Source organism: Temnothorax curvispinosus, unplaced genomic scaffold, assembly GCF_003070985.1.
Source record: "Temnothorax curvispinosus isolate PA1 unplaced genomic scaffold, ASM307098v1 QBEX01000525.1, whole genome shotgun sequence".
Taxonomy (NCBI): Eukaryota; Metazoa; Arthropoda; class Insecta; order Hymenoptera; family Formicidae; genus Temnothorax; species Temnothorax curvispinosus.
Genome location: NW_020210305.1, coordinates 2630899 through 2651911, shown reverse-complemented (window position 1 = coordinate 2651911; position 21013 = coordinate 2630899). Strand labels below are relative to the sequence as shown.

The window sequence follows — 21013 nt, the reverse complement described above, 5'->3', positions numbered from 1 at the left end:
AAGAGAAACATAAGCGGCGAGCAAGCGAAACGGAGTGAATCGAGAGGGAAGGAGAGACCGCTGATGAAAGACGCGACATTCGAAATTCGTGTTTTCATCTCACGACTCGCTCTGCTTTCCTCCCTCTCTTGCCTCTTTCCTTCCGTATTCCTGCCGTTCGTGGCGCTGCAGCTGCAAAAACAGTCTAGGATTTTTATTCGAGTTTTATGATTTAAATCGCATACTCCGCAATATTCTCCCACCGTTGCCAAGGAGTAGGAGGCGCGCGATCGAGTCAGCAGTTGATTTTATGCTTTATTTTTATGGCTTTACGTGTGGCAGCCTCCCCCCGGAAGCCTTCGCGACCGCAATATATGGATAAATTCTGTATCATTTCCTCCTCGTAACCCACTAAGTCTTCCCCTTAGATTCTATCTGGCGGATGAAAGTTGATCTTGTCTCGTTGTTCGTTTCGTCGCAACGCAATGAATTACGCGTTCATGTCTAAATGGATGTTGAGTCACACGCGCGAAGTGGGCAAAATGTACGCAATACCGTCTCAATAAAATGTGTAGCTGTTGCTTTTAAATTCACCAAGAATAAACATTAGCTTGTATACTTAGATCGAGAACTTTATTCAAACTTTCGTTGTTGGCCTATGTAGATTAGAGGTTGGCGTCAGGTGATACGCTCTAGGCGTTTTACGGATGGGCTGTGTCTAACGTTGTTTCATTGTGATCGTCCGTACGCGATAAGTTTACAAAAGGGGCCCTGCTATTCATGCGCGATCGAAGGTATCTCGCCGTAATGGGCGCCTGACGAGGCAGTTAGCCGCGAGATTGAAACGTGCGCGAATTCCGCCTTCATGCGGACGGAGGAACGTCCATATCTGCGGTTACACAACGTACACCGCTGCGGTCGTTCCTTCTCATAGATTGCACAATGCACTCGGCGACGATGCGTGTGCATCGGAGTTCACGTGCCGCCGGTGAAGCCCCAGCGCGCTATGATCAGGCCAGCGTAATAACGAGAAAGCATAAATTGACAATTTGTCCCGGCGTATTGGTTTCCCTGGCCACGAGCCGCGTCCGACGCAATAATTGGTATACGCTGTCAAGTGCTACTCCGCCAACGATAGCAAACCCCCCGCAGTATACGGCCAACCTGCGCTCGCACATCACCCGTTATCTCTCCCCTTGACGGCGCTGCCTCGACCCACCGGTGTCGAAATTTGACGAAGATGCTTGTGGCGCAGTGGAGAATAAACGAATTGAATTGAGGAATTCGATGCAAAGTAAAAGCGGTACCGGTATATAAGAATCGCGTGCGTTTTCATAATAGAAAAAGTCTCGATTATATACAGAATTTACGGTGTACAGACGTATAAGTTTGCCGAGATATTTTTGTCAACTTCAGAAAAAATAGTATATCTCCCCTGAATTTCTTTCCTCAAATCGTTCTGGTAGACCTGCCTAAAGCAACAGTCACGCAAGTGAACAATTGCTAATGGAGGGGAAAAAGAAGTCCATGTCTCAAATCGATTAGACATTCGATTAAACGCCCCTGCCGAGGATTGTGTTTATATATATATTATCTCCTAAGAAAGGGCGCGATACGCTCGATTCGCCAGCAACGACCCCCAACGGAGAAATAGTCATAAACCTTCCGGCGGAAATTCAAACGCGACCTGGCTTTCCGAACAATTTACCTTGCGATGCGATCTCTGCATTTGATTCACGAGCTGACGATGGTGCCGCGGGTGCATCGGATGCACGCGGCTGCAGACGATACGGAAGACTGGAGCGGATGCCGCCACGTTTTTGCACCCCGGGGCTACAAGAACAGGATTACAAAGATTCTTTGTACGCGACGGTGGATGGGGCGGAAAGGGAATGGCAAAAGCGGAGGGAGGGGGAGGGGCGGAGGTGGAGGTGGAAAGGACGAAAAGGACGATGCGCGCGGGAGTCGGAAAGGGTAGAGAATAAAGTAAACGGCACCTATCCCCGGAAAACGACGAGACAACAAAGAGGAACGATGCTCGTTTCTCGCCGGCCTGGCTCGAAATGAATCCTATATTCCGGGCATGTGATCTCGAAATGCGCTTTATGTAGAAACTATTAAAGCTGATCGTACATATAAAAGCTAAAGCGAAATATTTTGCAAACGTCAGGAGGCAATGGCGAATGGATGAGCGCATAAAGCGAACGAGTTACCTTTGGCGCCGGAGAATCGATGCTGGCAACAAGCTTGTAACGAACGTATATATACATATATGTGTGTGTGTAATGCCGTAACGTACTCTCGTTAATCACATCACGTGCTATCTGACTTTTAATAATTCTCGAGGCAAGAGACAGCTTCTCCTCTCTAAAGTGCACGTTTCGACGTTTGTGTTATAAACGGATCTCCTCGCCGTTGCTGCAGTATCAGGATAACGTAATTTGTGTGAGAAATTATTCAATACGATTCAAACATTTAAACAATGCTTAGAACCACGTCAATCAAAATGCTACGAGTCAATTAGCCCAATTGATCGCGCGTTCTATGAAACTATTTGCAAATTATTTGCAGAGCGCTAATTAGATGCTAATTACCTCATGTAACTAATTGAAGCTGGTAAAGGTCGGCCTTTACTTGACGACCGCGACGAGAAAATCGTTGTGGAGCGAGGGAAGAAAAAACCCGATAAGACTCCCGCGGTTCGTGTCATTCCTCAAAAAGTCTACGTCGATAAAAAAGCCGTGTATGCTCGACATTATTAGCTTAACAATTTGCGTGCCACAATTACGACTTGCCTCGGACTTCCCTCCCGTTCTAGCCGGCCTCGAACTTCTGCGATGTTTTGTCGTCGTTTGACGGTAGATTCGCATCAAGTTGCGCTAATCTAAAGAAAGGGAGAAGAAAGAGAAAGAGAAAGAGAGAGAGGCACAGGGTATAATAGTATAAGTCCCTTATAGGGTAGTTCTACGGTTTGGACGCGAGGCAGGCGACCAACAGAAAAACACGCAGACCACGCGAGGCTCGCATTTTTCAAAGGAAACCTCTCGGAGTCGACAAAAAAGATTCACTCCTCCGACTTAAGATCGGATAAAATCGCACGGTGGCGCGCGCGTTTGTATCAGAACTGACGTTTGTCAAATAAAATCAGCGTCAGAAATTCACCTCAACTCATTTCATTTCTTATCGGATTGTAGACGGTCATGGAACTGTCACTGTCTCTTTGGTCTGACGGATTCATCGACTAAGTTTAATGTCAATTTTTTTTCTCGCAGTACAATGTCAGGAAAACTTGTCATAACTTTTTATAAAAGATAGATACTTCTTGGAATCACATCACAATTATTTTACATTACTGTACTCAGTAATCTTCTCTAAAAAAAAAAAAAAATAATAAAAAAACAATTCAAGTTTATTTGACTGTTCGTTTGACTAATATTTGACTTGTACTACTGAAGCGCTTAATTTCATGCGGTACGACGTATCCCATCGCATTTATCAAAAATTTAAACCAGGACGGTATAAAAGGTCCATTGTGGTGAGCATGCGTTTAAACAAAAACAATAATTTAAAAATTTAAATGTCATGAATTCGCGAAACATCTCTTCTAGGTATTTCAAGACTGCGATAAGCGCTTGTCACACAGCAGAGGAGTCCATAAATTACAAATGCAAAATGTCCTCTGCGGTTGCAACTGCGAGTCGTTCGCATAATGCGCGGCACAATGTAGGCGAAATGGCGTCCCATGTATTAAAATAACGTCATTTCATGCGCGCCGCCATCGAGCGCGCGAAAGAAAAAGCATGGTTGGTAGATGATGCTAAAAAGCTTTTGTCCAGTGCACTAACGGAAACATCGTGAGATGGCTTCTAGAAACTACGGTCTACATTTTTCAGCGAAATTCTAGCGAGAATGTCTGATATAGTCTTCTAAAGTTACAACTGCTTGCATTAGAAATACGATAGCCGACGAGCAATTTACAACTTTCTTTTAAGAAAATTTTTAATTAACCAGAAATCAATTTTCCCCTTTAGTGAAAATATAAAAATACTTAAATAGTAAAAATATTTATTAATCTAATACAATATTAATATCCTAGTACAAAAATATAATGCTTGTTAATCTAATACTAGATATCTTGATAAAGTATAAACGAAATGAGATCTCCATTTGAAATTCAACGGAAACTTGCTATCAACTTATCTTTCCCGGAACCTTAAAAGCTCTTTCATACATTTACATTAATTGCTTTCACGATCAGATCTTTTCGTAAATTTCTGCTAAAGATAATTTGATATTCTCATTCATTCTAATATTCACCCTTAGCGATATACCTTCCATAAAACAGCATCCCTCCATAACTCGGACCGTTTCGTGAAAATATTGCAAGACTTCGTCCCTTTTTGGAGGTCAGCAAGCAAAATGCGTCCTCGTGAGCGGCTCGCGTGCTGGCCACGAAGTTCCCGAAGCTGCTGAAGGTAAACGAGGAACGATTACGGGAAGCGAGCCCTTCTCTTCCCGATACCCTGGCGAAACGAATCGGCGGTCCCACCCGGCCGAGAGAGGCCCTTGAGCATCATCGTAGCTTTTAATTAAGCTTTACTTGCCGGTGCAAACTTTGTTGTTGGACGCCGGACCGTAGACTCCTCGGGGACGGGACCGGGGTAATTCAGTCTGAACGAACGGACAGCAACGAGAAGTTTATATTGGTAGACGGCCGAGAGACGGGCCTCGAGTCTATTATTAGGTGCTGCCTCTGATGTGGACAACGGCGAGCTTGTGAGCGCACGACGCGTGAGTCCGATTTGCATCCGGCGAGCTCGAATGGTTCCCGAAGGATCACGATCTCATTATACCGTCAAACTGGGAATATCAAAATCCGAGTGCTACCATAACGTGAATCATTCTGCGCGCAAAAGTATTGTAGTCTTTCGATCAACAATCAGCGTGAAAACTGCTCTTTTACAAATATTATGGCATATATTTAGAAAAGATACTCCTTTTATACTTGTTTTGTATTATTTAGAAAGACTTGGAATATTTCTCAATGCTATCACTTTTGGTAAATCTTTTAGCGAAAAACAATCTTATAGAGATATGGTATTAGACGGCTGCTTCGCGTCAAGTTTTCAATTGTCACGATCGATTTCGAACATTTACATTTCCTATATAATTTCTAACCGGTGCGATTTCATTCACGCCACGCGATGCGGAGATCTCGCGGTCTCCGTGGCAACTGGCAACTTTGTATTTACATCGACCTCATGGGACAATGACTCTTAAAGTCCGGGGTGTCTCGCGTGTTGTTTTTGTGCAAAGTAAGCTACCGCCCAGTTGAGGATCAGCTGGTATTTTCTTTACGAACCCAGCAGAGCTTATCTCTTTACAAAGTGTTTTGGCGACTTCTCCACGTAATCCTGTGAAAATAATTACGCGCTTCAGTCAAATACGTTATAGCTAATTGCCGTCTCAAGTTTCAACATAAAATCGACTTCTACTTTACTCAATTTTTTAGAGTTACTTTGTGTTATAGTGTATACAGGCCTTTTGAATAAAAATAACTTTGTGATTTCAGATATTCTGACGGTAAAGTGGATTAATAAACGAAATGCCAAGGAATCATAAAATCACGGAGAACGTCGAGTGAGAAAAGAGAAAGAAAAAATTGAGTGCACGCCAACATACGACCGAGATAACGAATACTATATTCGAGCGTGTGGGAAACGAGCCACGAGATTTTTGAGATTTTTCGAGGAAACACCCAAGAGAGCCGTAAGCGCTGAGCAGTAAACGTTAATGATACTTCACATTAGATAGAATTCAAATATTGATAACTAATCGACGCTTTAAAACGACTAATAAATAAAAACAAATCTTTTTCTAGAGAAAAAAACATTTACTTTGCTCATGGGATCAATTAATCCTGCACGAAATTTTCTTTATAAATACCGAAAATATCAAATTTCTACAAAGTGGTCTCTCGATTCTCTTCAATTTCGTCGAGAGATCCAGCGTGTTCAAGATAATTCAAATTAGTAAATTTAAATCCGCTTTCACCGGTTTGCGTTTCCAAAATATTCAAGGTCGTAGATTTTGGCGAACAAGCTCGGGAGGCAACGGCCCATACGCCGGACGTCTGGCAAGTTTTTGCCATAAATACTGATTATTAAATAGCCATGCACAGTGACCGGACCGCAGTTGTTAGGGGAGACGCGCTACGGTCTCCAGGACCGGTTGGTAGCCTCCCTCGGATCGCGACATACACACACACAGGGTATACAGTGGACAAGCGTGCGCGTGGCGCGGGGAAGGCAAGGGAGTGGACATTGGGAAGGGTGAGTCGGAGGGCTGTGTTCCAGGATGGGTTTAATACAGGTACAACGCCAGTGCCGTAGGCTTTATGATGACGAAGAGCACCTGAGGGACCGGCGAGCCTGCAATTTCCTCGTTGCGCACAGACATCGCACCTGTACACCGCTCTGTATGCGCGTCCGACACACGCATAAACGTGCATGTATTAGAGGTAACGGCGTTGTGTGCGCGTTCCGACGCGCCACCGGTCACGGTTGCATGGGACCAATTTGTATCTGGACGCGGACTCGCGGTGATGCGTCTTCGATAATCTCTTTGGGAATTACCCCAAGTAGCCGAGGAACGTTCTCGCGTGTTTCCAGCGAGTATTCCGTGTGTGGTTCAGTAGCTCCACTCTCCGAGCGGAAAAGAAATACGTGCGATGCGAAACGAGATAATTAAAGGGTCGAAGTGACGCATAGTACTTGCTGTGCTTTAGAAAGGACTCCGCACGATTCTTATGAGAAAAACGTTTTCGGTCAATTTGTTTCAATTTGTGATATGTTGTAATTTACGTGTCCCTGAACGTTTTTCTTATAAGAATCGTGCGGAGTTCTTTGTATTTAAAAATCTTGTTTCTCCCAATTAAGATAAAGTAGAGCGTGTGCTGTGTATATCCACGTATCCATGAGATGCACATATGTGTAAGTTTAATTAATTAAAGAACTTGCTCGTTAATTCTCATTAAATAGAAATAAATACTAAATTGGAAAAGAAAATATGGATCATATGTAATACTTTGTTCAATAATTTATAGATCAGTTATTAGATTAGATTTCATCGTGGATAATATATATGTAATATATTAATCATTTCGTTTGTGATTATTGCCCCAACGAGTCGCCCGAATATCTTTCGTCAGATCGATTTCATTCTCACTGCTGTTACTTTGTATCACGCAGCGGATCGCGTTGAAATCACTATAACAAGCCCCGCGAAGTTGGTATACAACCCTACGAACGATAACATCGCTCGGTGGATCGGTGGGCGATAACGATAGCTGGTATTCCACCGGCTGTCGACGGTTAAAGAGGCCGTCGGAAGCGGCGAGTCTTGTTGGGAATCGCGAAGGCTGACCATCCCTTACGTACTCATTACTATCAGCCGCAAATAAGGATGCACATTAGAAGACAAGTCCGAAGGAGCGGAGAGAGGAAACGGTTGGGGAAAGAAATAGAGGAAGAAGAGAGGCGGAGAAACGGCCTCAACTTCCGGTCCGGTTCAAACGAGCCAGATCGTTAAACTGGAGAAAACTTTTAACCACCCCACCCCGCCTATCCAGTCGGCCGCTCTTTCCTATATTTATGCTTCGCCGAAAGTACGGTTGCGGTTCCTCCGGGATGTTCCACCGGCTCCCGTGGCTCTCCTGAGAGCGGACTTAACAAAATTATCGCGCGTATTTCGGCGGAAAGTTTCGTCGCTCGGAAAATAGCCCGGTCCTTTCGCGAATGTCCGAACGTACGCGAGCGTGCGCATATAACTCAGAAGCTTCGAAATTGCACACGTGTGAGATGTGCAGGTGATGCACGCGAGGGCTTCCTCAAATAATACGCTCGGATGCTTTTCTCTCCTGAAACAGGATCAACTCGGCTCCACGGATTTTGTGGCCGGAAGGATCTCCGATTTTGACTATACCATATTGACTAAGCGCGACGCCGGACTGCACGCGTCTCCTTCGAGCGTTTCCGTCGCTTGTGTATTTGCGCGGATACATTGCACTCCATAGACGCTGGCAAATCACATTTCGAAGCCTGTCAGAGGCGGGTAGGGAATTGAAGAGACGAATAAACAAGCAGAAGAGGGGCGGGAGACGACGGATGAAAAGCGGAGCATTACAAGATTTCCCGATCCTCTGCTCGGCGCGCGACTGTGTATATTTGCGTTTCGCAGGGGTGCTTCGCAGACGAAAACTGCATGTACCGAAAACGGACTGCTAGATGTATCGTAGGCAAGTAGAGAGATGTGAGCTTTAGATAAAGAAAAAAAGAAGAAGCGACATTGCGAAAGAAGAAGAGAAAGGGGCGATAGATGGAAGGAGATGAGCAGACGGAGGAGAAACCACCACTGTCGGCGCGAAAAAGCTGCTCGCTTGAGCGCAAATTTCTGGAAAACAGGGAAAAGTTGGTAATTAAAGCACGAGAAAGAAGGCAGAAAAAACGGAGAAAGACAAAAGATGAGAAAGGGAGCGAGACGGCGAGAGGATTGGCGAGGGCGACGAAAGTTGTCGGATAGGGTAGAAAGCAGACGGTGGAAGCTCGGCTGAAGAGAAACGGGAGGGAGAGGGGGGGACGACGAGTGGCCCAGGAAAATGCATGGAAATGTATTCCCAGGAGTGAGGACGTACCGGTAGCGAAACCGAAAGATGGAGAGAAACGCGCGCGCGGATAGGGGAGCCGGAGAGGACGCGATAGGGGTCGTGACTGGGACGCTGAAGATATTATAAGGGTTGAAAAGCCGACGCCGCGCACCATCACCGAGAAATTATGCTTGATTCTTCCGACCGGCCCCGCCTCCGCGATTGTCATTCTTCATTTTGCGCCGTAGCGACTCTCTTTCTCTCCGCGCCTCGGGTCGGGTCGTCCCCGTTCTTCGAGGGGTTTGCTTAGCTTAGACGCAGTGCTGCGTACGGAAGATGCGATGAAATGTTGAAAATGGAGATCAACGACGTTGCTAAAATTACATATCCGTCTTTTCTTCGAATTATGTTCTGTATAGTCGTCATAGGATATATTCTAATGTAACAAATCATTTTCCAGAATTTTTATATATTAAGTTACACTATTCAAGCTCGCAAAGTTTGCGTCAAGCTTAACTGTAAAGTGGCCAGAAACAGGCTGTAAAAAACTTTCCTTTATAGTCTTTGTAATCTACGTTCACAATATTCATATTATAATATTAAATTAAAGAAAATAATAATAAATAATTTTCTTTAAAATTGTCGAATTTATTACGTAATATTATTTGGTTTTGCATTACAAAACACGCTAAACGTGTTTTATTAAATTAAACTGTTTGGCATGAGAAACGAATCAGCAATCATAAATTTAAAAATATTGAGCATTGCGTTGATAGCTTTTGGAAAGGAATGCGTGGTGGTTTAGTGGAACCGTTTTCGATGCGGTTAACAAAGTGCGGAGTTGTTTGCGGCAGCCAATTTTCAATGACTGCATGGCGTCGCGCGGTTGGGAAGGAAGGGATACAGGGAGCGTAGGAAGGGAGGCAGTGCAAAATGCGCGAGGGACGAAAACAGAGATGCGGGATTCCGGGCTGAGAATGAAATGGAATTAAACGATTCATAACGCGTTTCCATGCTCGCACGCGTGCCGCTAACAGCTCGGTAGTTAGACCGCTATTCATTGGTTGATTCGCTCTGGCACCCGGCGTAACTTTTCTTCTAAATCGGGTCATGATTAAGCAACGCATGCGCCAGAAAACGGATGAAAAACGGATGAAAAATGACAAAAGAAAGATGAAACGCTATAGGTAGTGGCAATATCGCAAATAGTACTGTAGGACTTTATATAAAAATATGTGTATTGTAGGTTTGAAGTACAAAAGTTCGCGCGAGCGGACCCATCCAAAGTCCTGAAAAATTTAGATGATAATGAAGCTACGTTATTTAAAATTAATTCCAAATTTAATACTCAACTTTTATTATCAGCAAAACTTTAATAGAATTTAGACGCTGTTACTGTTTCATTGCAATCTTAAAAAGTTTTCAGGATATTCCATCTAGCTTCTGGTTACGTGGATCTAATGAGATCCTATCGAATAAAAAATTTACGAAGAAGAGTAACTGGTTTTGACGAAAGAATGGGACGACCCTCCGAAAGGATGTCGTCGAACCGACCACTTCATCCGCTTCGCAATGAAGTGATGTCCCGAAAACGCGTACGGACGATCGACGAAATTTTCCACATGAGACTCCCTTCGGCAACTGACCGCGTATCGAGTAAGAGAACACGTCTCGTCGAGACGAAAGGGTTTTCGGGTTCGTTGCTCAAATTCCGAAAATGCTCACGGTTCTGAGAGCAGAAGTATCGAACGGACGAGATCTCGCACGTTCGCTCGGAAACCCTGGAATCGCGTACTGACCTGGATTAGCCGATAGCCAACGGAGAGATCTTTGCGGAATTCGATGAAGGGGAGAAGATCCGATTCTACGCTCCTCGTACAAACACACGCGAAAAAGGGTTAAACGTTATCGTCGATCTTTCTGTCGCGTTGAACGCCAAACGGTGCCGAGTGCGCGCGGCGCGTTTCGTCGCGCTTTGGTAGTAAAATATGGTCCGGACGGGCGCGTCTTATTTTCACAGAGATCGGGGGCTCAGAATTTATTTCGAAGACCATGTGTCGCCGCAGCGTAAATATACATTTAATCGCGAGAACACACGAGAGCCGCGCCGCCCGAAAGATTCCCCTCCGGTCTGTGATATCCCACTTCCTATTGCTCGCGCTCATCTCTTTCCGCGCGCTGACCTCGACATCGACATCGACAGGGTTACATGGACCACGCGGGGTTACCACATGACGCGGTGGTCTCTTTGTGTACTATCTACAATGGTGTATAGCTCCCCGGTACTGCTCCTATACACGACGAACTTAATTTCCCCAATTTCGACCGCGCTTCGTCGACCGCACGATGCAATTTATACTGGCCGGCCCGCCCCCTCTCCTCCTATCCTGCCTTCCACACATACATACACCCTCGGTGGTCTCCCTTCGTCCCTGTAGCCCCCGCCGCGCCACGGTAATATCTCGAGAGGTCGTGCACGACGATTTAGAGGGGTCGCATATATCGTACGGCGGGCGGGTGCACCTGCGGCGAAGTCGTGCGCAAAGTAACGATGTTCCCCTGTAATTCGTCGCTACTGTTCTCGTAAATTCGGAACCAGCATCATAATGTCTTCGTTGGTCCATTTCGCGGTGCGAAAAATACCAGATAAACCTGGCAGCGATGATCTTTCGCTGATAAATGAGAGCGCTACAGAGAGAGTCCAGTATACGGAGGGATGTGAGTTTGCGATCCATTCGCTTACGATATATTCTTACAGTATCTTTATCTAAATTTTGTATTTTTCTTATTCCCGTCGGTTTTCAAATTTAAAGGTGTCACCTACCAAAGTTGTAAGGCGCTGAATGCTATGCAGAAATTTATCACTGTTAAAGAATTTATTTGCTTAAAAAGAAATATTTTGAAATATACCTTATTATTGCTGAGTTTATGCAATTTTTACGAAAAAATCGCTTGCTTTTCAAAGATTACCGATATTCCAGAGATATTTTAAAGACTTACGGACAGTTCCGACGATTGTTTCCGACAATCTTTATTGACAGAAATTCGCCGGATTCGTCGGTAAACAACGACGTTCGTTTGAGCGCGATTAGGGGTTTAGAGGTGAAGTAATATTCTTAACGAGGTAAAGTACATAATTACGCAATGGCGTGCTCGCAAAGTATACTTTTCCCCGAGGTAATTCGGCCGCGCGAGCATTACGTGCCGTCGTGTCGTCCGACGGCAGTTTAGCCGGTTTTATTAATGCTCGTCGCTACGAAATCGATTCCGACTAATGACGGAGCGACGATACACGTATGTAAACGCGAAAACATTGTGCGAATTACGCGAAACGTTATCGCGCATCGCGCCGAACGTAACGGCTTCAACACAATTTGCATCTTGCTATTTAATTGAAAATAAACGCACGATATGCATATTTATGATTTAGTTGAATTCACAATTTTACTCGCTCGTTGAGAACATAATAGGCCCTCCACAACTTTAAGTTCATTTGCAGAAGCAAGTTATTGATCGCGGTCCTTTTGTGTATCGGCAGCGATAAATCTGCTAATTTTACGTTCAACGATGCTCAAAGTTGTGAAGACAGCTCCATCGAAGGATTATATTATACAAACAATCATGTCGTTTAGTCGCTCTTCCTCGTAAATCTCGAGTCAGCCGACGAGAGACAATGATATTGAGAGCGAGGTGGAAGGCGGAGAAATCGTAGCGGACGAGGGTTCGCTAAGCCTCTTAGCATATTTTGCTCAAGTTCGCTATTGTTATTGGCGCGTATATTTTTATTGCATTCATTATCTGCTGATCCTCTTACTGAGTTTGGATTAATTGGTTGTTTTATAATAAAAGGGAAAAGGGAGGCTCTCGAGGAGGAAGATGAAGCGTTCTAGAGAAAGGGAGAATGAGGGGGGGGGAAAGAGGGGTGGAACATAGTCTAAGGATCGCAATAGTGTTTGGCTTACCAACTTCTTTAGTTCTCGGCTGAAGGGACTTTCGAGTTGATTCTTCGAGTAATCACGCTTCGCGTTTAGCGAGGTTAGTTTCGAGCGAGGGACTTGAGTCTTCTTAAATTTCGTTCTCGATGTCCGGAGTCAATGTTTCCGCGGCTAGATAAAGGAAAGAGACAAAAAAAATTGCATCGGCAAGGAGTAAATCGTCCTCGAGGCAACGCTAAAGTACACCACCAGACGAGATGTATTTTATTGTATCAAATTATACACGGCATGGTAATTAGATTGAAAAGATAGCGTAATACTTGGCGTGATACACATACGTGTGCATATGTGTACGTAATCGAAATAGCACACAACGGTCGATATCTTTTACATCGGCGAGGGTAACGATCCCGTTCCAAGAAACGCACGTTACTTTCGCGAAAAGAAACGCGGTCGTATAAGCGTTAGTATTGTCGCGAGAAGTGGCCGCGGTTTTTTTTTCAAGCGTTACAAATATTTAATGACAGGATGAGTCAATCTGGTCCGCAATTTTAACCCTGTATGACGTACATCGAACGTCTGCATGTCCCCATTAAGCGTATCTTTCTGAATCGAGAACGTTGCAACTTAAAATAATCTTCATCGAGCTATATATCGCGTGTCATCGCACAGTGTTCTACCTCTTGAACAAACTCAACGGCGTTTTATTTTCATCACGCAAAAGTACGCCATCGATAATTCCAAGGCGATTTCTCATGGGCCAAATTTCTGTCGACCTCCTGCCTCGCGCTCCGTGCGCTGAGAGCCTGGGCCGCTATAGTTGCTATCAGATGGTAAGATAATGTAAACTTATGCGAGGCACGCCCGGCGCACCCCCGCGTTAGAACCAAGCACCAAACTTTGCCGGGTTTAAATATATCACCCCTCACCCCTATTACGGTTTAACCATATGCTCTCTCGCATCCTCCTCTCTCTCTCTCCGCCTACCGCCCTTCTTCCTGGTTACTGCAACGAATGTACGTCGCCCCTGGGCCATCCGCCCAATGGGCATCCCTTACAAGTCCGTGTCCGGATTTAGATACGATGCTCCTGGCCACTGTTCTCGGTCCCAAAAAGCTCCCGGACAAATTCGACGCTGAGCGTGTTTGCGTAGCGCGAGCGCAAACGATTTTCTCGCTCTCGTCCCCTTTCATCGGTCCCTTCGACGAATATTTGTCTCCCCCTCTAACCACCACGCTTAGGAAAAGAATTGCCCCGCGGTAACAATCCGAAATCCAAGCATTTCATTCCACCCTTTGAATAGGCATCCGCGTAGACATTATAATTCGATAAAGCACAATCAAGAGCAATCAATCGACAGGATTTGTCATAAAATTTATCACAAATGCGACAAATCTTATTACAGTTTAGACTCAAGCGAAAAAAATGCGCTGCCACCAACGCTTCTTTATATGTTTAAAACGTTACATAATAACATTATGCAGCAAAATGGTTTTCATAATTCAATTATATTGAAAAATTACTCAATGTTTCACTAATAACGCTCGTTGGATGATATTAAATAAAACGTTGATCAAATGCATGATTGATCGCGAGCTCAGGTGTTGCCGGATCTTAAAATTAATTCGCTCCAAATAAACGCCAGAGAAGAGCTCGGTGCTCTCGGTTAATATGTACGATGCCGCGCGATACCGGGCAGATGTACCATTAGCACGCCTCGCACCGGGAATTGAGTTATTAACGGTTATCTTTGTATTACGATCAATTCGGGGCGAACGATAATCGTCGTAGGAAATACCTTAGCAGTGCGGCGGGCGCGCGCGCGCGCGCTCGTGTGCGAGTGCAACGGAAGTCACGTAAATGCAACCGGCTGTAATTTTGTGTCCCCGCCACCGCCGTAGACCGCCCGTCGTGGTAATGTCCACCGTTCGTCGAGTTATCGCACACATGTATTGCCGGCACGTATATATTTCCGCGGCACCGCGGAACGTGAGCATCGAGCGCCGACAAAAAGAAGGAGCGGAGAGAGTATCGACCGGATAACGATTTTGCGCGGATAAGATAAAGAAAGAGCCGACAAGATGAAGAAAGAGCTCTCGTCGACAAGATGTTCGATTACGGATAAGAGTTGTGTAATATGTTAATGAAAAATTCTTCAGTTAATTCTCTAGAGTCAATTCTTAATTTTCAGCTATCAACATATGACGAATAATTAAGGTGTAACTGAATTATTAAAGAAGAAATTTGAAACTCGTTTTAACTTCGGTAAAAATTCACATGTATAATATATATAAAACATTAATATATGATGTATAAAAACATTGTAATTATAAAATAAACTTTTGTATCATTACATCTTTAAATTAATTATTCAGATCAATTAAATTACAACTTTAGATCTTTTTTTTATTATTAACAAAAACTGCGAATTTTTTATAATCTATCAATTACGCGTTGAAACTAATATCTTTTAAAATTCCAACAGAGAGAAAAAACTATCAGCAAGTAGAACAGGACGGTAATAGTCAGACACGGGCAATCGAATCTGAAAAGAGAAGCAGACGATTCGATTCCACGAAAGATTAACGAAAGATTAATTAGAAACGATCGTATTCTGCCCGATGCAAATAGAAATGGAAGTACGGGGCCTGGAAATTAAGTTACACGTTCGTGTCTGCGGTTCGGAGACCACGTCCCCCCCCCCGCTGTCGTGACACGAATTAATTCTAACGCCTCCATCTCGCGAATCCGGCGGAAGGTGAATTGTGCGCGCGCGTAGGCGTCTAACCGTGTATTGGACGATGGAAAGAGTCGAGAGGGCCCCGTACCTCGGGCGGATTCGAGACGTGCTATCGTTTTTCCGGATCATTAATCGACCGCGCCTCCGCCTTCCAGAGAGATAGCGTAGTCGTGATCGAATTTAATTGCAAATACATCTATGTGTATCCTCGCGATGTTTACACCGCGGTAATAGATTAACCACGCTCGAATACCGGCGGATCGATTCGAATCCAATCGAATCGCTAGGCGCCGAGAACGTAAAAGGCGAGAACGCTCGAATGTCTGCGGAATGTATTGCGATACCTTCCATCAGAGCGTAAAACGAATAAAATCGGGATAATTTCGAAATTAATAGTTGTTGTTACGTGTCCAAGAACTGAATTTGTCCGATCGAAACAGACCTGATGAAAATATGTTGCGCGCGAGAACTCTGATGCATGGCAAGCCCACCGGGTTCTACGAGAACCCGAAGCGGAAGAGAGGAAGTCACGCCCCTCTCTAGCAAGCAGGGAAAGTTATTGCATAGTGACAGAGACAGATTGCACCTTGACGAAACGAGTGGTTGTTTTACATTTGCCGTCCGGCACGAGAAGATTTCGTCTACGCTCATTACGAGGAAGCAGTTCGTCATCGTTGGACAAGACTCGCGGCATGTAGTTGACTTCGGGACGGAACGTTGAATAAATGATATTGCAGCGTGGGATAATAATAATAATCGATGTGAAATGTCGGGGTGACACGAATGTGTGCTAACGGGGCTCTCGGTCGACGCGTTTATTTACGCGATATTTCAGAAACCGAGTTTGGTAATTTATTCGAAAAAGCGCTCTGTTTGGCAGCACGTTGGTGAAATGGAAAGTGTGCCGGATTTATCCGATAATTCTTTTAGCTGATGAAAAGTTGCCGTTAGTGTAGTTGTTGAAACTAGAACGGCCGAAAAGGGCTTCGGTAAATAACGTTGCCGTTAATTGGCATATTATTATAAAATTATTTAACGTTGTTCTGAGAATAAATCTGGAATATTTCACACGATATTAAAATATAATGTATAAATATATCTGAATTGAATAGTAAGGATTATCGTAGAAAATCTCGTTGGTGACTAACGGAAACTAAAGCGCGTTTTGTTTTTCGGCCGACGAATAATCCGCGCGATTTAATACGAAAAAAAATCGCTTTTCGCGCCTTGTTGTCGCAATTTAATTCCCAATTTGAACGAGCTGCCACTAGCACAAGCGATCGTTTTCGCCTCCATCCTGCCGTCGGCGCGCGAACGAGCCTCCCCTTGACGAACTTTGTGAGCGTAGATTGACGTAATCCCAGTTCAATGACGGCGCAGCACCGTATAACGACGAAACCGCCGATCGCTCTGTTGCGGGCTGCGGTCGATCGTTAAAATAAAACCGCGATTTGTCGGATCGGCATGATTGTGCGGGCCGAAACGAGCCCCTCGAGCGCACTCCAATGAGATTTCGGGGAGGGAAACGGGAAACGAGTTGTGCGCCGTTAATAAAGATGTTAATCTTCGCGGCTCTTCCCATATTTGACGCGCGGCGATATAACTATAAATCAGTTAACGAGATGAAGTCGTTGTATACGCGATAAGCAATAACCGTCTCGGAGAGGCCCCATCTAATTTTTCAAACGGAATCGCAGGGGGGGATTCTTTCCGTCAACGGGATACCGTGTCGCTACGGCGCGGCGAAGTCGAAGGACTAAATTTAAACAAAGCTCGGACGGAATATAAAGAGCTGGGGAGACGGTGATCGTTAAGGGAAAAAAAAATCATGATTTATCGAGGTAGACGGTGATTACCGGTCTCGTCGCGTTTCTGAATGTGTTACGAGGCGAAGCGAGGCGGGCCGACGAGGCTTCGTCGGGGCGTGGGTAGGTTGCTTGGGGTACTATCACAATGGGCGCACGAAAGGGGGCCGAACCGCGCGAGTGCAAAACAGCGACCGAGATTCTTCACGGCGATTACGGTTGCCGCCTTATTGCCGCGAAGCTTTTGCGCGGCGCTGTTAAATCCGACGTCCATTAAAAGATCGTAAAGCTTCGCAATGCCGGCGGGACGGTCGTACCCTGCCGTGTAGACTGTAGAGGAAGGCACAAAGCTCCACCGCTCCGGAAGCAAAATAAAAAGCTTCCGCGGGGAACGATGAGAGAACGCCGATGAGAGAGGGCGTGCCTTCGCGCGTTTCTCGCGCGAGACTGCGCGAGTTTGCGTTTGTTTGTCACCTGCAAAGAAATATACGCTCTCGAAGAGCAAAAGTAGTCCCGAAAGATTGTAAGAGGAAGGCATCGCCGAAAGAAAGGGAGACAGAGAGAGTCACGAGACTGTGATTACTTCGCGAGGGAAGTTCCAGCAAACCACGGAAAAATATACGCTGATGACCGTTTAACGAGTATTCAATAATGTTTCGTTTTGGCCGAGCTGCAAGTAGGCCGCTCGTTTGTTCGCGAACGAACAAATCTCGGAAACAAAGAAAGCTCCGTTTGCGCGCGCGAAGAAGAACGGCATCGATGAAAGAGGATCGCCAAATATACGAGCCATAACTGTGGGAAGTTTCTCAAGGAATCGCGCAGGGGCATGCCCGACCTCGCGTCTAGTCGGTAATTAGAATCTGCCGGGCCGAATTCGCCCTCTCTTTTTCCCTCTCTTCCTCGATTATCAAGTTCGACGAAGTTTATTCCGTGAGTTTATTCGTGGGCGATAACAAAACCGCGCCTAGGATATGCGAGGTTTGTTCCTATTTAAGCTACAAAGTTATATTTCCCATGGAAGCCAAACTATGGAAGTTTGGTGCATGACAGAAGCACGTACGAAGTTAAGCAGCGCGTCTGCCCTCGCCCTCGCTTAGAAACGCACGTGCGATCTCTGCAAAACCCTTCGATCTCAACTTGGAAATTAGGCAGCTTAGCTGGATTAACGAGAGTTTATTTATTTACGATCCAAGCAATTTTCGCAGCAAAAATTCGTCAAATTATTAATAAAGTTATCTTTTTTACTGATATAATTTCAGTTGTAAAGACATCTTCTTTTCGAAGCTAATAGAATCGATTTTAATTGAAAACTGAATTAAATATAAATATTCAAAAACTGAGAGAAACATTGAAAATAACACAATATATAAATAATATAGCGTAAATGTTTACTTTTATTAATAAAGAATATATTTTAAAAATTATTAAAGATATTAAGACAAACGGTCCAATAAATAAAAACTCATTAAAAATTTTTGAGAGTAAATGAAAACAAATATTAAATTTATCTTGTTACATAATGTATAAACATTTTAATTTACGTCTTGTCTTCATTGTGTAATCCATACTCTGAAATACTAAAATATTCGAGCATAAAATACGCCAGCATCTTTTACGCCCGCATTACGAGCACTACTGCATCCTCGATGGACATGACGTTAAAAAAGGGTCAAGAGGATGATCTCCGGACGATTAACGGTCGATCGTAAGATCGGTTTACGGCAGCCTCCATCCCACGATATAATGGCTCTGACTTTAGCTCGCGGAGAAGGGCGCTAACGTGAAGGAAAAGGCGGATATGGGGGAATGCAGTTCCACGTGATCCCACGCTTTACTACATACTACCGAAGCTTATCCCGTCAATGCTCTCGCGCGCAGGCAGGTATTAATAATACTAAAGACACTTTATCGCGATAAATATAGAATATGTAACTATATAGCCGGGGATTAGGTTACGAGGAGGGTCAATGCCGAAGCAAGATGGTGTGTTTCGACGTCGGACGCCTCTCCAGTTACTTAAGCGCATCCAGTATCGCCGCTCATTAACTAAATTCGCAATTAAACTTAATGCACGCCGGTAGGTGGGTAAAACGAGCGCGGTGCCGTTGCCGTTACAGCTTCTCTATAATCTGCAAGTCCGCGCATTGGCTTTTGAGTCCTGTTACGACGGCGGCATAACTGCGCGATATTATTGCACGACGTTGCGTAACGGGCGAAAAGATGGGATCTGCGATAGAATATGCTAGCGAGCACGGTAAAGCCGCTCGCGAGTGATGACATCAGGCTGACACGGCGAGAAGGGGATGTCATGTACCTCGTCGTAAAGCAAAATGCAATCAAGCTTAGAAACGACAACACACCGGCAAAATATCATTTGGACTTTGCACGTCGAACACGGCGCGGAATTCCACACTGCCGCCTACGGAACATCCAGTTGCCAGTTTTATACGTAAATTTTACACCATGCACGCTCTCCTCCTCCTTCCCTCTTTTTGGATTCCCCATTTACTTTTGCTGTGCGAAATTACCCGGCTTAATAACTCGTTCACGAGAACGAGATCTCTTTGTCTCTCTTCACGTCTATCCACGTGAGAAACATTCATGATCACCGGTTATATAAAAACGGCATCTGTAGATACTAATGTAATAGACGAAATTATCCATTGTAAGCGCCATTTTTTAGTACTTTGGAAACTGCACTGCTGCCGCGTGATATCGCGCATAACAATGTTAATGTTAACCATGTGTAATGTCATTATATCGTTAAAAATACGAAATCTGAAATCCAAGATAATAACTTACATCCAGATAAAAATATTACAGTCAAATGCTTACGGAAATGTAGGGTTCAAGACGATTTTCAAACATATTTCACTGTTTTGAGAGTACGTCTTGAAAAGTCGGGTTTGTCGTCTCGGTATCTTTTTGCCCAATATAGATCATGTATGTATCCAAAGAACAGATCAAGGAGAAAGGAAACGCGGGTGAGGACCGTACAAGAACGTTTTAAAATTCGATTTCAGCCGATAAAGATTCTCGGGCGCGTAAGGGCGGAGCGCGAGAACGACGAAAGCTAGGAGAGAAGAAAGACCAAGGAATAACGTATTCCTGCTGCACACATGTGACCAGTGGACCATAGAACGTCGGGGTGCGCCCAGTGAATGGGAATTGCGCGAAATCAGGGGTATCCGGCTGTTAAAATCGGCAAATGCGTTTAAGTGCCATAACCGAAGCTTATACGGGACAGCAGGGCGACATATTGTTCCTATTATCCATAAGTTCGATTATAAAATTCAACGTACAAGTCGATAGAGGTCTTCAATTTCAGATATTCGAATACACTTACATGCGTTAAAATTCTATATCTACTTCAGAACGCGATAGAACAATAAATATTAATTTGTATAAATAAAGAAAGCATTAGTCTTTAATTTTTCGTATTTTATCAAAGAATTAGAATATACATGGATGAGAGTGAGTGAGTGAGTGAGTGAGTGATAGAGAAAGAGCAGAATAATAATTTCTTTTATTTTAATTTTAATACTCTTTGGAATTATCTGATTCTATATATATAGACTTGAAAATTTACTACACAACCATTTAAATTTCTTTTTTTTTTTAAATATTATTAAAGGCTAATAATATCACGAATTATTCAGAGTTCTCCACTGATTATCATCATTGTCATCGAACCATTTGTATTAATTTGTACTCCTCCTGCTCGAAAGTATCTACCAAGTCATGAACTTGTAACGACGATCGCGGCAGTTCAGGAGTCGCGACAGTTTGGCATTTCGCGACTCGAGTAGGACGAATTAATTTGCAAACAGAGCACGGTGCCGAGGGTGATCGAGGTTGGAACCGTCGCGAGGATAAGCTATCCTACAAAGGAAACTCCGCTCGAGTGCGA

At 44.3% G+C, this 21013-nt stretch overlaps 2 protein-coding genes across 18 annotated transcripts in view; one reads left to right on the top strand and one right to left on the bottom strand.

Moving 5' to 3' along the window:
* Positions 1–21013, bottom strand: part of LOC112454741 (tyrosine-protein phosphatase Lar) — a 380273-nt gene that overhangs the window by 136619 nt on the left and 222641 nt on the right. The window lies entirely within an intron of this gene.
* Positions 1–21013, top strand: part of LOC112454858 — a 251188-nt gene that overhangs the window by 126643 nt on the left and 103532 nt on the right. Inside the window, exon 3 of one of the 2 annotated variants that reach the window (XR_003040797.1) lies at positions 5552–6991. The exons of the other annotated variant lie outside the window; for it this stretch is intronic. The gene's annotated coding sequence lies outside the window, so the exon portion shown is untranslated. Of the gene's footprint in view, positions 1–5551; positions 6992–21013 lie in introns of those variants that run through there. 2 annotated transcript variants of the gene reach the window in all.